This window comes from Oncorhynchus mykiss, chromosome 17 (genome assembly GCF_057628025.1).
Source record: "Oncorhynchus mykiss isolate SJ-2025 chromosome 17, ASM5762802v1, whole genome shotgun sequence".
Classification (NCBI taxonomy): domain Eukaryota; kingdom Metazoa; phylum Chordata; class Actinopteri; order Salmoniformes; family Salmonidae; genus Oncorhynchus; species Oncorhynchus mykiss.
The window spans coordinates 26,533,060-26,552,342 of record NC_143038.1 but is presented as its reverse complement, the minus strand read 5'-3'; positions in this window follow the sequence as shown (position 1 = coordinate 26,552,342).

Below are 19,283 nucleotides of genomic sequence, written 5' to 3'. Positions count from 1 at the left end.
GGTTGTCCCAACTTGTTCAAATCATTATAATACTACTACTAATAATAGTTAAAAGCAGTGCTCCTTATCAGTCCAGTATGTGTGCAGGTATATGTGCTTACACCCAGCCTTTCTTGGTATTGCTGGTTGTAGTACATATACCTGCATACATACTGGACAGTAGGTGGCAATGGTACTGTACACTGACTGTATATGGGGTGCAACACACTTACCTGAGACTCCCTGTCTCTGCCAGTCTGTCCCTGCATATCTGTCCCCAGTTCTGCTGTCTGTGTGCCATCTGCCCTAGCAGGGGCTAAAATCTGTTATCAACTTTGGAGGGGACAATTACATGACATTTTCTCAAGAGCAATTCCTGAAAAAACACCAAAAGTAGTGCTGTAACACATAGCCTACGCTGTAATATGTTAAATGTATATTGAGGAACCATAATCACTACTACTGGATAATTGATAGGTACAGTAGTGAACTGAAGGGTTGTCCCAACTTGTTCAAATCATTATAATACAATTACTAATAATGGTTAAAAGCAGTGTTCCTTATCAGTCCAGTATGTATGCAGGTATATGTGCTTTTACAACCAGCCTTTCTTGGTATTGCTGGTTGTAGTACATATACCTGCATACATACTGGACAGTAGGTGGCAATGGTACTGTACACTGACTGTATATGGGGTGCAACAAACTTACCTGAGACTCCCTGTCCCTGCATATCTGTCCCCAGTTCTGCTGTCTGTGTGCCATCTGCCCTAGCAGGGGCTAAAATCTGATATCAACTTAGAAGGGACAATTACATGACATTTTCTCAAGAGCAATTCCTGAAAAAACACCAAAAGTAGTGCTGTAACACATAGCCTACGCTGTAATATGTTAAATGTATATTGAGGAACCATAATCACTACTACTGGATAATTGATAGGTACAGTAGTGAACTGAAGGGTTGTCCCAACTTGTTCAAATCATTATAATACTACTACTAATAATAGTTAAAAGCAGTGCTCCTTATCAGTCCAGTATGTGTGCAGGTATATGTGCTTACACCCAGCCTTTCTTGGTATTGCTGGTTGTAGTACATATACCTGCATACATACTGGACAGTATAGGTGGCAATGGTACTGTATATGGGGTGCAACAAACTTACCTGAGACTCCCTGTCTCTGCCAGTCTGTCCCTGCATATCTGTCCCCAGTTCTGCTGTCTGTGTGCCATCTGCCCTAGCAGGGGCTAAAATCTGTTATCAACTTTGGGAGGGGACAATTACATGACATTTTCTCAAGAGCAATTCCTGAAAAAACACCAAAAGTAGTGCTGTAACACATAGCCTACGCTGTAATATGTTAAATGTATATTGAGGAACCATAATCACTACTACTGGATAATTGCTAGGTACAGTAGTGAACTGAAGGGTTGTCCCAACTTGTTCAAATCATTATAATACTACTACTAATAATAGTTAAAAGCAGTGCTCCTTATCAGTCCAGTATGTGTGCAGGTATATGTGCTTACACCCAGCCTTTCTTGGTATTGCTGGTTGTAGTACATATACCTGCATACATACTGGACAGTAGGTGGCAATGGTACTGTACACTGACTGTATATGGGGTGCAACAAACTTACCTGGGACTCCCTGTCTCTGCCAGCCCCTGCATATCTGTCCCCAGTTCTGCTGTCTGTGTGCCATCTGCCCTAGCAGGGGCTAAAATCTGTTATCAACTTTGGAGGGGACAATTACATGACATTTTCTCAAGAGCAATTCCTGAAAAAACACCAAAAGTAGTGCTGTAACACATAGCCTACGCTGTCATATGTTAAATGTATATTGAGGAACCATAATCACTACTACTAGATAATTGATAGGTACAGTAGTGAACTGAAGGGTTGTCCCAACTTGTTCAAATCATTATAATACTACTACTAATAATAGTTAAAAGCAGTGCTCCTTATCAGTCCAGTATGTGTGCAGGTATATGTGCTTACACCCAGCCTTTCTTGGTATTGCTGGTTGTAGTACATATACCTGCATACATACTGGACAGTAGGTGGCAATGGTACTGTACACTGACTGTATATGGGGTGCAACAAACTTACCTGAGACTCCCTGTCCCTGCATATCTGTCCCCAGTTCTGCTGTCTGTGTGCCATCTGCCCTAGCAGGGGCTAAAATCTGATATCAACTTAGAAGGGACAATTACATGACATTTTCTCAAGAGCAATTCCTGAAAAAACACAAAGTAGTGCTGTAACACATAGCCTACGCTGTAATATGTTAAATGTATATTGAGGAACCATAATCACTACTACTGGATAATTGATAGGTACAGTAGTGAACTGAAGGGTTGTCCCAACTTGTTCAAATCATTATAATACTACTACTAATAATAGTTAAAAGCAGTGCTCCTTATCAGTCCAGTATGTGTGCAGGTATATGTGCTTACACCCAGCCTTTCTTGGTATTGCTGGTTGTAGTACATATACCTGCATACATACTGGACAGTATAGGTGGCAATGGTACTGTACACTGACTGTATATGGGGTGCAACAAACTTACCTGAGACTCCCTGTCCCTGCATATCTGTCCCCAGTTCTGCTGTCTGTGTGCCATCTGCCCTAGCAGGGGCTAAAATCTGATATCAACTTAGAAGGGACAATTACATGACATTTTCTCAAGAGCAATTCCTGAAAAAACACCAAAAGTAGTGCTGTAACACATAGCCTACGCTGTAATATGTTAAATGTATATTGAGGAACCATAATCACTACTACTGGATAATTGATAGGTACAGTAGTGAACTGAAGGGTTGTCCCAACTTGTTCAAATCATTATAATACTAATACTAATAATGGTTAAAAGCAGTGTTCCTTATCAGTCCAGTATGTATGCAGGTATATGTGCTTTTACAACCAGCCTTTCTTGGTATTGCTGGTTGTAGTACATATACCTGCATACATACTGGACAGTACGTGGCAATGGTACTGTACACTGACTGTATCTGGGGTGCAACAAACTTACCTGGGACTCCCTGTCTCTGCCAGTCTGTCCCTGCATATCTGTCCCCAGTTCTGCTGTCTGTGTGCCATCTGCCCTAGCAGGGGCTAAAATCTGTTATCAACTTTGGAGGGGACAATTACATGACATTTTCTCAAGAGCAATTCCTGAAAAAACACCAAAAGTAGTGCTGTAACACACAGCCTACGCTGTAATATGTTAAATGTATATTGAGGAACCATAATCACTACTACTGGATAATTGATAGGTACAGTAGTGAACTGAAGGGTTGTCCCAACTTGGTCAAATCATTATAATACTACTACTAATAATAGTTAAAGCAGTGTTCCTTATCAGTCCAGTATGTGTGCAGGTATATGTGCTTACACCCAGCCTTTCTTGGTATTGCTGGTTGTAGTACATATACCTGCATACATACTGGACAGTAGGTGGCAATGGTACTGTACACTGACTGTATATGGGGTGCAACAAACTTACCTGAGACTCCCTGTCTCTGCCAGTCTGTCCCTGCATATCTGTCCCCAGTTCTGCTGTCTGTGTGCCATCTGCCCTAGCAGGGGCTAAAATCTGTTATCAACTTTGGAGGGGACAATTACATGACATTTTCTCAAGAGCAATTCCTGAAAAAACACCAAAAGTAGTGCTGTAACACATAGCCTACGCTGTAATATGTTAAATGTATATTGAGGAACCATAATCACTACTACTGGATAATTGATAGGTACAGTAGTGAACTGAAGGGTTGTCCCAACTTGTTCAAATCATTATAATACAATTACTAATAATGGTTAAAAGCAGTGTTCCTTATCAGTCCAGTATGTATGCAGGTATATGTGCTTTTACAACCAACCTTTCTTGGTATTGCTGGTTGTAGTACATATACCTGCATACATACTGGACAGTAGGTGGCAATGGTACTGTACACTGACTGTATATGGGGTGCAACAAACTTACCTGAGACTCCCTGTCCCTGCATATCTGTCCCCAGTTCTGCTGTCTGTGTGCCATCTGCCCTAGCAGGGGCTAAAATCTGTTATCAACTTTGGAGGGGACAATTACATGACATTTTCTCAAGAGCAATTCCTGAAAAAACACCAAAAGTAGTGCTGTAACACATAGCCTACGCTGTAATATGTTAAATGTATATTGAGGAACCATAATCACTACTACTGGATAATTGATAGGTACAGTAGTGAACTGAAGGGTTGTCCCAACTTGTTCAAATCATTATAATACAATTACTAATAATGGTTAAAAGCAGTGTTCCTTATCAGTCCAGTATGTATGCAGGTATATGTGCTTTTACAACCAACCTTTCTTGGTATTGCTGGTTGTAGTACATATACCTGCATACATACTGGACAGTAGGTGGCAATGGTACTGTACACTGACTGTATATGGGGTGCAACAAACTTACCTGAGACTCCCTGTCCCTGCATATCTGTCCCCAGTTCTGCTGTCTGTGTGCCATCTGCCCTAGCAGGGGCTAAAATCTGTTATCAACTTTGGAGGGGACAATTACATGACATTTTCTCAAGAGCAATTCCTGAAAAAACACCAAAAGTAGTGCTGTAACACATAGCCTATGCTGTAATATGTTAAATGTATATTGAGGAACCATAATCACTACTACTGGATAATTGATAGGTACAGTAGTGAACAGAAGGGTTGTCCCAACTTGTTCAAATCATTATAATACAATTACTAATAATGGTTAAAAGCAGTGTTCCTTATCAGTCCAGTATGTATGCAGGTATATGTGCTTTTACAACCAACCTTTCTTGGTATTGCTGGTTGTAGTACATATACCTGCATACATACTGGACAGTAGGTGGCAATGGTACTGTACACTGACTGTATATGGGGTGCAACAAACTTACCTGAGACTCCCTGTCTCTGCCAGTCTGTCCCTGCATATCTGTCCCCAGTTCTGCTGTCTGTGTGCCATCTGCCCTAGCAGGGGCTAAAATCTGATATCAACTTAGAAGGGACAATTACATGACATTTTCTCAAGAGCAATTCCTGAAAAAACACCAAAAGTAGTGCTGTAACACATAGCCTACGCTGTAATATGTTAAATGTATATTGAGGAACCATAATCACTACTACTGGATAATTGATAGGTACAGTAGTTAACTGAAGGGTTGTTCAAATCATTATAATACTACTACTAATAATAGTTATAGCAGTGTTCCTTATCAGTCCAGTATGTATGCAGGTATATGTACTTACAACCAGCCTTTCATCATTTATTTCAACGTGTTACAACGTGAAATCGCCTCTATTCCATTCAAACCGTAGAGGACCAAACTACATCTCCCATAATGCAACGCCAGCACAGGTGGCCAGCAAAGCTAATCGTCTACATCCAGAAAGGCTTTCTAGCTAGCAACAGCAGCACTTTTAGCACTCTGTAAACTATATTAATAACAACAATAAAACTCTGAAAGTTACATGTTTCAATAGTCTCACACTCCCTTATAACATACAGCATTAATTATTGTTATGGACTTCTACAAAGGAGTAATCTGCAACACATACCCTTCTCTATGTGTTTTCTCGGACTGAGGAGAACTGGAGCTACACCATGGTGTTAGTCGGTGACACGAGCGCCCAGATGAAATCAACCAATAAGAATGCTTGAATGATGAGATCCAACCAATAAGAATGCTTGAACATTAAATACACATTTATTTCGAGGCAGGTGGAAACATAACCAACCTTGTTAACAGACGATAGCAAAAGTTCAATTTTTGACAACTCCACATAAATTGAATAGGTACTAGCTAGCTAGCTTGATAGTTAATGTTTGCGCGCCAGCTCTGCAAATTCAGCAAGTGTGTGTGAACGCTTCCAACGTTAACCTCAAGTCAATTAGTTTAATTAGTTAGCTAAACTAATGACCTACAGTGGATCAAACCATTGAGGCAAAGGGCGGGGGTCGCAGTCTTTTGAAACTTAAAAACGCGCTATTAGTGTCTATAATCAGCTTAAGTGCTTTCATTGCGTTCATTCATATTATTGAAAATACATAGATATGTTTACAGTGATATATTGGGGGGGGGGGGGGGGAATCATATTTTTCCCAGGATAGGGGGATCGTGTCCCCCCTGGGATTTCTGCCTATGCACGTGATATCTCCTCACTCACGTGGTTGATTGAAGGACGAACTGATTTGTGTTGATGGCAAAGATGAAGAAGGAGGGATGACTAGAAACGATTCAGTTGACCTGTTTATGTGTGGATTAATTGTCGGAGTAGAGGAATTTGTGTAATTCAGGTAAAAAAATAACACAATGTTTATATCACAGGACAAATTAGCTAGCAAGTTAACTAGCTAAATTGCCATACAAGTCTAGCTACCATCGCGTTTTTGTCCATTTGGGATCCTGTGTATGCGGTAGATTTTTTGCCGTGTTTTCGTCCACTTGGGGAATGGGAGATACGGGTCCAGATTTTTTGTTGTTGTTGTTTCCAGTGATGTGTGTCCTCCGAAGTTGGTGTAACTGCTCCAGTGTTTGGGTTAGAGGTTAGGTTTAGGGTTAGGGGGGTTAGGGGTTAGGGTTAAGGGTTAGGTTTCTAGTTTTGAGTCTGTTGATCTAGGGTTACGGGTGTTAGGGTTACGGGGGTTAGGGTTTGAATATAATTGTGTTTTGTTTCAACTGGTTAGGGTTAGGTTTCTAGTTTTGAGTCTGTTGATCCAGGGTTAGGGTTACGAGGGTTGGGGTTAGGTTTTGAATATAATTGTGTTTCGTTTCAACTGGTTAGTTGTAAGGTGCACAGGCCTATCTCCTGTTTATCCCTCCTGTTTCTGATCTAATATAATAGGTGTAGTACTTAAAAAGGCCCGTAGATGTCCTCCTAGGATCATAAATTAAACTGAGGTAAATTCCAAGTTCCCTCTTTTTCTGGGTGGCAGTGCAGAAGTCGATGTGGTGAGAGATTCATTCAACCATAGTGTTGTTAAATATGAACATTAAATGGTTTTATTGTTTTGTTAAAGGAAAGGAAAAACCTAAAAGTAGTGCTGTAACACATAGCCTACGCTGTAATATGTTAAATGTATATTGAGGAACCATAATCACTACTACTGGATAATTGATAGGTACAGTAGTGAACTGAAGGGTTGTCCCAACTTGTTCAAATCATTATAATACTACTACTAATAATAGTTAAAAGCAGTGCTCCTTATCAGTCCAGTATGTGTGCAGGTATATGTGCTTACACCCAGCCTTTCTTGGTATTGCTGGTTGTAGTACATATACCTGCATACATACTGGACAGTAGGTGGCAATGGTACTGTACACTGACTGTATATGGGGTGCAACACACTTACCTGAGACTCCCTGTCTCTGCCAGTCTGTCCCTGCATATCTGTCCCCAGTTCTGCTGTCTGTGTGCCATCTGCCCTAGCAGGGGCTAAAATCTGTTATCAACTTTGGAGGGGACAATTACATGACATTTTCTCAAGAGCAATTCCTGAAAAAACACCAAAAGTAGTGCTGTAACACATAGCCTACGCTGTAATATGTTAAATGTATATTGAGGAACCATAATCACTACTACTGGATAATTGATAGGTACAGTAGTGAACTGAAGGGTTGTCCCAACTTGTTCAAATCATTATAATACAATTACTAATAATGGTTAAAAGCAGTGTTCCTTATCAGTCCAGTATGTATGCAGGTATATGTGCTTTTACAACCAGCCTTTCTTGGTATTGCTGGTTGTAGTACATATACCTGCATACATACTGGACAGTAGGTGGCAATGGTACTGTACACTGACTGTATATGGGGTGCAACAAACTTACCTGAGACTCCCTGTCCCTGCATATCTGTCCCCAGTTCTGCTGTCTGTGTGCCATCTGCCCTAGCAGGGGCTAAAATCTGATATCAACTTAGAAGGGACAATTACATGACATTTTCTCAAGAGCAATTCCTGAAAAAACACCAAAAGTAGTGCTGTAACACATAGCCTACGCTGTAATATGTTAAATGTATATTGAGGAACCATAATCACTACTACTGGATAATTGATAGGTACAGTAGTGAACTGAAGGGTTGTCCCAACTTGTTCAAATCATTATAATACTACTACTAATAATAGTTAAAAGCAGTGCTCCTTATCAGTCCAGTATGTGTGCAGGTATATGTGCTTACACCCAGCCTTTCTTGGTATTGCTGGTTGTAGTACATATACCTGCATACATACTGGACAGTATAGGTGGCAATGGTACTGTATATGGGGTGCAACAAACTTACCTGAGACTCCCTGTCTCTGCCAGTCTGTCCCTGCATATCTGTCCCCAGTTCTGCTGTCTGTGTGCCATCTGCCCTAGCAGGGGCTAAAATCTGTTATCAACTTTGGGAGGGGACAATTACATGACATTTTCTCAAGAGCAATTCCTGAAAAAACACCAAAAGTAGTGCTGTAACACATAGCCTACGCTGTAATATGTTAAATGTATATTGAGGAACCATAATCACTACTACTGGATAATTGATAGGTACAGTAGTGAACTGAAGGGTTGTCCCAACTTGTTCAAATCATTATAATACTACTACTAATAATAGTTAAAAGCAGTGCTCCTTATCAGTCCAGTATGTGTGCAGGTATATGTGCTTACACCCAGCCTTTCTTGGTATTGCTGGTTGTAGTACATATACCTGCATACATACTGGACAGTATAGGTGGCAATGGTACTGTATATGGGGTGCAACAAACTTACCTGAGACTCCCTGTCTCTGCCAGTCTGTCCCTGCATATCTGTCCCCAGTTCTGCTGTCTGTGTGCCATCTGCCCTAGCAGGGGCTAAAATCTGATATCAACTTAGAAGGGACAATTACATGACATTTTCTCAAGAGCAATTCCTGAAAAAACACCAAAAGTAGTGCTGTAACACATAGCCTACGCTGTAATATGTTAAATGTCTATTGAGGAACCATAATCACTACTACTGGATAATTGATAGGTACAGTAGTGAACTGAAGGGTTGTCCCAACTTGTTCAAATCATTATAATACTACTACTAATAATAGTTAAAAGCAGTGCTCCTTATCAGTCCAGTATGTGTGCAGGTATATGTGCTTACACCCAGCCTTTCTTGGTATTGCTGGTTGTAGTACATATACCTGCATACATACTGGACAGTATAGGTGGCAATGGTACTGTATATGGGGTGCAACAAACTTACCTGAGACTCCCTGTCTCTGCCAGTCTGTCCCTGCATATCTGTCCCCAGTTCTGCTGTCTGTGTGCCATCTGCCCTAGCAGGGGCTAAAATCTGATATCAACTTAGAAGGGACAATTACATGACATTTTCTCAAGAGCAATTCCTGAAAAAACACCAAAAGTAGTGCTGTAACACATAGCCTACGCTGTAATATGTTAAATGTATATTGAGGAACCATAATCACTACTACTGGATAATTGATAGGTACAGTAGTGAACTGAAGGGTTGTCCCAACTTGTTCAAATCATTATAATACAATTACTAATAATGGTTAAAAGCAGTGTTCCTTATCAGTCCAGTATGTATGCAGGTATATGTGCTTTTACAACCAGCCTTTCTTGGTATTGCTGGTTGTAGTACATATACCTGCATACATACTGGACAGTAGGTGGCAATGGTACTGTACACTGACTGTATATGGGGTGCAACAAACTTACCTGAGACTCCCTGTCCCTGCATATCTGTCCCCAGTTCTGCTGTCTGTGTGCCATCTGCCCTAGCAGGGGCTAAAATCTGATATCAACTTAGAAGGGACAATTACATGACATTTTCTCAAGAGCAATTCCTGAAAAAACACCAAAAGTAGTGCTGTAACACATAGCCTACGCTGTAATATGTTAAATGTATATTGAGGAACCATAATCACTACTACTGGATAATTGATAGGTACAGTAGTGAACTGAAGGGTTGTCCCAACTTGTTCAAATCATTATAATACTACTACTAATAATAGTTAAAAGCAGTGCTCCTTATCAGTCCAGTATGTGTGCAGGTATATGTGCTTACACCCAGCCTTTCTTGGTATTGCTGGTTGTAGTACATATACCTGCATACATACTGGACAGTATAGGTGGCAATGGTACTGTATATGGGGTGCAACAAACTTACCTGAGACTCCCTGTCTCTGCCAGTCTGTCCCTGCATATCTGTCCCCAGTTCTGCTGTCTGTGTGCCATCTGCCCTAGCAGGGGCTAAAATCTGTTATCAACTTTGGGAGGGGACAATTACATGACATTTTCTCAAGAGCAATTCCTGAAAAAACACCAAAAGTAGTGCTGTAACACATAGCCTACGCTGTAATATGTTAAATGTATATTGAGGAACCATAATCACTACTACTGGATAATTGATAGGTACAGTAGTGAACTGAAGGGTTGTCCCAACTTGTTCAAATCATTATAATACTACTACTAATAATAGTTAAAAGCAGTGCTCCTTATCAGTCCAGTATGTGTGCAGGTATATGTGCTTACACCCAGCCTTTCTTGGTATTGCTGGTTGTAGTACATATACCTGCATACATACTGGACAGTATAGGTGGCAATGGTACTGTATATGGGGTGCAACAAACTTACCTGAGACTCCCTGTCTCTGCCAGTCTGTCCCTGCATATCTGTCCCCAGTTCTGCTGTCTGTGTGCCATCTGCCCTAGCAGGGGCTAAAATCTGTTATCAACTTTGGGAGGGGACAATTACATGACATTTTCTCAAGAGCAATTCCTGAAAAAACACCAAAAGTAGTGCTGTAACACATAGCCTACGCTGTAATATGTTAAATGTATATTGAGGAACCATAATCACTACTACTGGATAATTGCTAGGTACAGTAGTGAACTGAAGGGTTGTCCCAACTTGTTCAAATCATTATAATACTACTACTAATAATAGTTAAAAGCAGTGCTCCTTATCAGTCCAGTATGTGTGCAGGTATATGTGCTTACACCCAGCCTTTCTTGGTATTGCTGGTTGTAGTACATATACCTGCATACATACTGGACAGTATAGGTGGCAATGGTACTGTATATGGGGTGCAACAAACTTACCTGAGACTCCCTGTCTCTGCCAGTCTGTCCCTGCATATCTGTCCCCAGTTCTGCTGTCTGTGTGCCATCTGCCCTAGCAGGGGCTAAAATCTGTTATCAACTTTGGAGGGGACAATTACATGACATTTTCTCAAGAGCAATTCCTGAAAAAACACCAAAAGTAGTGCTGTAACACATAGCCTACGCTGTAATATGTTAAATGTATATTGAGGAACCATCATCACTACTACTGGATAATTGATAGGTACAGTAGTGAACTGAAGGGTTGTCCCAACTTGTTAAAATCATTATAATACTACTACTAATAATAGTTAAAAGCAGTGCTCCTTATCAGTCCAGTATGTGTGCAGGTATATGTGCTTACACCCAGCCTTTCTTGGTATTGCTGGTTGTAGTACATATACCTGCATACATACTGGACAGTAGGTGGCAATGGTACTGTACACTGACTGTATATGGGGTGCAACAAACTTACCTGAGACTCCCTGTCCCTGCATATCTGTCCCCAGTTCTGCTGTCTGTGTGCCATCTGCCCTAGCAGGGGCTAAAATCTGATATCAACTTAGAAGGGACAATTACATGACATTTTCTCAAGAGCAATTCCTGAAAAAACACCAAAAGTAGTGCTGTAACACATAGCCTACGCTGTAATATGTTAAATGTATATTGAGGAACCATAATCACTACTACTGGATAATTGATAGGTACAGTAGTGAACTGAAGGGTTGTCCCAAATTGTTCAAATCATTATAATACTGCTACTAATAATAGTTAAAAGCAGTGCTCCTTATCAGTCCAGTATGTGTGCAGGTATATGTGCTTACACCCAGCCTTTCTTGGTATTGCTGGTTGTAGTACATATACCTGCATACATACTGGACAGTATAGGTGGCAATGGTACTGTATATGGGGTGCAACAAACTTACCTGAGACTCCCTGTCTCTGCCAGTCTGTCCCTGCATATCTGTCCCCAGTTCTGCTGTCTGTGTGCCATCTGCCCTAGCAGGGGCTAAAATCTGTTATCAACTTTGGGAGGGGACAATTACATGACATTTTCTCAAGAGCAATTCCTGAAAAAACACCAAAAGTAGTGCTGTAACACATAGCCTACGCTGTAATATGTTAAATGTATATTGAGGAACCATAATCACTACTACTGGATAATTGCTAGGTACAGTAGTGAACTGAAGGGTTGTCCCAACTTGTTCAAATCATTATAATACTACTACTAATAATAGTTAAAAGCAGTGCTCCTTATCAGTCCAGTATGTGTGCAGGTATATGTGCTTACACCCAGCCTTTCTTGGTATTGCTGGTTGTAGTACATATACCTGCATACATACTGGACAGTATAGGTGGCAATGGTACTGTATATGGGGTGCAACAAACTTACCTGAGACTCCCTGTCTCTGCCAGTCTGTCCCTGCATATCTGTCCCCAGTTCTGCTGTCTGTGTGCCATCTGCCCTAGCAGGGGCTAAAATCTGATATCAACTTAGAAGGGACAATTACATGACATTTTCTCAAGAGCAATTCCTGAAAAAACACCAAAAGTAGTGCTGTAACACAGCCTACGCTGTAATATGTTAAATGTCTATTGAGGAACCATAATCACTACTACTGGATAATTGATAGGTACAGTAGTGAACTGAAGGGTTGTCCCAACTTGTTCAAATCATTATAATACTACTACTAATAATAGTTAAAAGCAGTGCTCCTTATCAGTCCAGTATGTGTGCAGGTATATGTGCTTACACCCAGCCTTTCTTGGTATTGCTGGTTGTAGTACATATACCTGCATACATACTGGACAGTATAGGTGGCAATGGTACTGTATATGGGGTGCAACAAACTTACCTGAGACTCCCTGTCTCTGCCAGTCTGTCCCTGCATATCTGTCCCCAGTTCTGCTGTCTGTGTGCCATCTGCCCTAGCAGGGGCTAAAATCTGATATCAACTTAGAAGGGACAATTACATGACATTTTCTCAAGAGCAATTCCTGAAAAAACACCAAAAGTAGTGCTGTAACACATAGCCTACGCTGTAATATGTTAAATGTCTATTGAGGAACCATAATCACTACTACTGGATAATTGATAGGTACAGTAGTGAACTGAAGGGTTGTCCCAACTTGTTCAAATCATTATAATACTACTACTAATAATAGTTAAAAGCAGTGCTCCTTATCAGTCCAGTATGTGTGCAGGTATATGTGCTTACACCCAGCCTTTCTTGGTATTGCTGGTTGTAGTACATATACCTGCATACATACTGGACAGTATAGGTGGCAATGGTACTGTATATGGGGTGCAACAAACTTACCTGAGACTCCCTGTCTCTGCCAGTCTGTCCCTGCATATCTGTCCCCAGTTCTGCTGTCTGTGTGCCATCTGCCCTAGCAGGGGCTAAAATCTGATATCAACTTAGAAGGGACAATTACATGACATTTTCTCAAGAGCAATTCCTGAAAAAACACCAAAAGTAGTGCTGTAACACATAGCCTACGCTGTAATATGTTAAATGTCTATTGAGGAACCATAATCACTACTACTGGATAATTGATAGGTACAGTAGTGAACTGAAGGGTTGTCCCAACTTGTTCAAATCATTATAATACTACTACTAATAATAGTTAAAAGCAGTGCTCCTTATCAGTCCAGTATGTGTGCAGGTATATGTGCTTACACCCAGCCTTTCTTGGTATTGCTGGTTGTAGTACATATACCTGCATACATACTGGACAGTATAGGTGGCAATGGTACTGTATATGGGGTGCAACAAACTTACCTGAGACTCCCTGTCTCTGCCAGTCTGTCCCTGCATATCTGTCCCCAGTTCTGCTGTCTGTGTGCCATCTGCCCTAGCAGGGGCTAAAATCTGATATCAACTTAGAAGGGACAATTACATGACATTTTCTCAAGAGCAATTCCTGAAAAAACACCAAAAGTAGTGCTGTAACACATAGCCTACGCTGTAATATGTTAAATGTATATTGAGGAACCATAATCACTACTACTGGATAATTGCTAGGTACAGTAGTGAACTGAAGGGTTGTCCCAACTTGTTCAAATCATTATAATACTACTACTAATAATAGTTAAAAGCAGTGCTCCTTATCAGTCCAGTATGTGTGCAGGTATATGTGCTTACACCCAGCCTTTCTTGGTATTGCTGGTTGTAGTACATATACCTGCATACATACTCTCACTCACGTGGTTGATTGAAGGACGAACTGATTTGTGTTGATGGCAAAGATGAAGAAGGAGGGATGACTAGAAACGATTCAGTTGACCTGTTTATGTGTGGATTAATTGTCGGAGTAGAGGAATTTGTGTAATTCAGGTAAAAAAATAACGCAATGTTTATATCACAGGACAAATTAGCTAGCAAGTTAACTAGCTAAATTGCCATACAAGTCTAGCTACCATCGCGTTTTTGTCCATTTGGGATCCTGTGTATGCGGTAGATTTTTTGCCGTGTTTTCGTCCACTTGGGGAATGGGAGATACGGGTCCAGATTTTTTGTTGTTGTTGTTTCCAGTGATGTGTGTCCTCCGAAGTTGGTGTAACTGCTCCAGTGTTTGGGTTAGAGGTTAGGTTTAGGGTTAGGGGGGTTAGGGGTTAGGGTTAAGGGTTAGGTTTCTAGTTTTGAGTCTGTTGATCTAGGGTTACGGGTGTTAGGGTTACGGGGGTTAGGGTTTGAATATAATTGTGTTTTGTTTCAACTGGTTAGGGTTAGGTTTCTAGTTTTGAGTCTGTTGATCCAGGGTTAGGGTTACGAGGGTTGGGGTTAGGTTTTGAATATAATTGTGTTTCGTTTCAACTGGTTAGTTGTAAGGTGCACAGGCCTATCTCCTGTTTATCCCTCCTGTTTCTGATCTAATATAATAGGTGTAGTACTTAAAGGCCCGTAGATGTCCTCCTAGGATCATAAATTAAACTGAGGTAAGTTCCAAGTTCCCTCTTTTTCTGGGTGGCAGTGTAGAAGTCGATGTGGTGAGAGATTCATTCAACCATAGTGTTGTTAAATATGAACATTAAATGGTTTTATTGTTTTGTTAAAGGAAAGGAAAAACCTAAAAGTAGCCTACGCTGTAATATGTTAAATAAATGTATATTGAGGAACCATAATCACTACTACTGGATAATTGATAGGTACAGTAGTTAACTGAAGGGTTGTCCCAACTTGTTCAAATCATTATAATACTACTACTAATAATAGTTAAAGCAGTGTTCCTTATCAGTCCAGTATGTATGCAGGTATATGTGCTACATACAACCAGCCTTTCTTGGTATTGCTGGTTGTTGTACATATACCTGCATACATACCGGACAGTAGGTGGCAATGGTACTGTACACTGACTGTATATGGGGTGCAACAAACTTACCTGAGACTCCCTGTCTCTACCAGTCTGTCCCCAGTTCTGCTGTCTGTGTGCCATCTGCCCTAGCAGGGGCTAAAATCTGATATCAACTTTGAAGGGGACAATTACATGACATTTTCTCAAGAGCAATTCCTGAAAAAACACCAAAAGTAGTGCTGTAACACATAGCCTACGCTGTAATATGTTAAATGTATATTGAGGAACCATAATCACTACTACTGGATAATTGATAGGTACAGTAGTTAACTGAAGGGTTGTCCCAACTTGGTCAAATCATTATAATACTACTACTAATAATAGTTAAAGCAGTGTTCCTTTTCAGTCCAGTATGTGTGCAGGTATATGTGCTTACAACCAGCCTTTCTTGGTATTGCTGGTTGTAGTACATATACCTGCATACATACTGGACAGTAGGTGGCAATGGTACTGTACACTGACTGTATATGGGGTGCAACAAACTTACCTGAGACTCCCTGTCTCTGCCAGTCTGCCCCTGCATATCTGTCCCCAGTTCTGCTGTCTGTGTGCAGTCTGCCCTAGCAGGGGCTAAAATCTGATATCAACTTTGGAGGGGACAATTACATTACATTTTCTCAAGAGCAATTCCTGAAAAAACACCAAAAGTAGTGCTGTAACACATAGCCTACGCTGTAATATGTTAAATGTATATTGAGGAACCATAATCACTACTACTGGATAATTGATAGGTACAGTAGTGAACTGAAGGGTTGTCCCAACTTGGTCAAATCATTATAATACTACTACTAATAATAGTTAAAGCAGTGTTCCTTATCAGTCCAGTATGTGTGCAGGTATATGTGCTTACACCCAGCCTTTCTTGGTATTGCTGGTTGTAGTACATATACCTGCATACATACTGGACAGTAGGTGGCAATGGTACTGTATATGGGGTGCAACAAACTTACCTGAGACTCCCTGTCTCTACCAGTCTGCCCCTGCATATCTGTCCCCAGTTCTGCTGTCTGTGTGCAGTCTGCCCTAGCAGGGGCTAAAATCTGATATTAACTTTGGAGGGGACAATTACATGACATTTTCTCAAGAGCAATTCCTGAAAAAACACCAAAAGTAGTGCTGTAACACATAGCCTACGCTGTAATATGTTAAATGTATATTGAGGAACCATAATCACTACTACTGGATAATTGATAGGTACAGTAGTGAACTGAAGGGTTGTCCCAACTTGTTCAAATCATTATAATACTACTACTAATAATAGTTAAAAGCAGTGTTCCTTATCAGTCCAGTATGTATGCAGGTATATGTGCTTTTACAACCAGCCTTTCTTGGTATTGCTGGTTGTAGTACATATACCTGCATACATACTGGACAGTAGGTGGCAATGGTACTGTACACTGACTGTATATGGGGCGCAACAAACTTACCTGAGACTCCCTGTCCCTGCATATCTGTCCCCAGTTCTGCTGTCTGTGTGCCATCTGCCCTAGCAGGGGCTAAAATCTGTTATCAACTTTGGAGGGGACAATTACATGACATTTTCTCAAGAGCAATTCCTGAAAAAACACAAAGTAGTGCTGTAATATGTTAAATGTATATTGAGGAACCATAATCACTACTACTGGATAATTGATAGGTACAGTAGTGAACTGAAGGGTTGTCCCAACTTGTTCAAATCATTATAATACAATTACTAATAATAGTTAAAAGCAGTGCTCCTTATCAGTCCAGTATGTGTGCAGGTATATGTGCTTACACCCAGCCGTTCTTGGTATTGCTGGTTGTAGTACATATACCTGCATACATACTGGACAGTATAGGTGGCAATGGTACTGTACACTGACTGTATATGGGGTGCAACAAACTTACCTGAGACTCCCTGTCCCTGCATATCTGTCCCCAGTTCTGCTGTCTGTGTGCCATCTGCCCTAGCAGGGGCTAAAATCTGTTATCAACTTTGGGAGGGGACAATTACATGACATTTTCTCAAGAGCAATTCCTGAAAAAACACCAAAAGTAGTGCTGTAACACATAGCCTACGCTGTAATATGTTAAATGTATATTGAGGAACCATAATCACTACTACTGGATAATTGATAGGTACAGTAGTTAACTGAAGGGTTGTTCAAATCATTATAATACTACTACTAATAATAGTTATAGCAGTGTTCCTTATCAGTCCAGTATGTATGCAGGTATATGTACTTACAACCAGCCTTTCATCATTTATTTCAACGTGTTACAACGTGAAATCGCCTCTATTCCATTCAAACCGTAGAGGACCAAACTACATCTCCCATAATGCAACGCCAGCACAGGTGGCCAGCAAAGCTAATCGTCTACATCCAGAAAGGCTTTCTAGCTAGCAACAGCAGCACTTTTAGCACTCTAAACTATATTAATAACAACAATAAAACTCTGAAAGTTACATGTTTCAATAGTCTCACACTCCCTTATAACATACAGCATTAATTATTGTTATGGACTTCTACAAAGGAGTAATTTGCAACACATACCCTTCTCTATGTGTTTTCTCGGACTGAGGAGAACTGGAGCTACACCATGGTGTTAGTCGGTGACACGAGCGCCCAGATGAAATCAACCAATAAGAATGCTTGAATGATGAGATCCAACCAATAAGAATGCTTGAACATTAAATACACATTTCTTTCGAGGCAGGTGGAAACATAACCAACCTTGTTAACAGACGATAGCAAAAGTTCAATTTTTGACAACTCCACATAAATTGAATAGGTACTAGCTAGCTAGCTTGATAGTTAATGTTTGCGCGCCAGCTCTGCAAATTCAGCAAGTGTGTGTGAACGCTTCCAACGTTAACCTCAAGTCAATTAGTTTAATTAGTTAGCTAAACTAATGACCTACAGTGGATCAAACCATTGAGGCAAAGGGCGGGGGTCGCAGTCTTTTGAAACTTAAAAACGCGCTATTAGTGTCTATAATCAGCTTAAGTGCTTTCATTGCGTTCATTCATATTATTGAAATTACATAGATATGTTTACAGTGATATATTGGGGGGGGGGGGGGGAAATCATATTTTTCCCAGGATAGGGGGATCGTGTCCCCCCTGGGATTTCTGCCTATGCACGTGATATCTCCTCACTCACGTGGTTGATTGAAGGACGAACTGATTTGTGTTGATGGCAAAGATGAAGAAGGAGGGATGACTAGAAACGATTCAGTTGACCTGTTTATGTGTGGATTAATTGTCGGAGTAGAGGAATTTGTGTAATTCAGGTAAAAAAATAACACAATGTTTATATCACAGGACAAATTAGCTAGCAAGTTAACTAGCTAAATTGCCATACAAGTCTAGCTACCATCGCGTTTTTGTCCATTTGGGATCCTGTGTATGCGGTAGATTTTTTGCCGTGTTTTCGTCCACTTGGGGAATGGGAGATACGGGTCCAGATTTTTTGTTGTTGTTGTTTCCAGTGATGTGTGTCCTCCGAAGTTGGTGTAACTGCTCCAGTGTTTGGTTTAGGGTTAGGGGGGTTAGGGGTTAGGGTTAAGGGTTAGGTTTCTAGTTTTGAGTCTGTTGATCTAGGGTTACGGGGGTTAGGGTTTGAATATAATTGTGTTTTGTTTCAACTGGTTAGGGTTAGGTTTCTAGTTTTGAGTCTGTTGATCCAGGGTTAGGGTTACGAGGGTTGGGGTTAGGTTTTGAATATAATTGTGTTTCGTTGCAACTGGTTAGTTGTAAGGTGCACAGGCCTATCTCCTGTTTATCCCTCCTGTTTCTGATCTAATATAATAGGTGTAGTACTTAAAAAGGCCCGTAGATGTCCTCCTAGGATCATAAATTAAACTGAGGTAAGTTTCAAGTTCCCTCTTTTTCTGGGT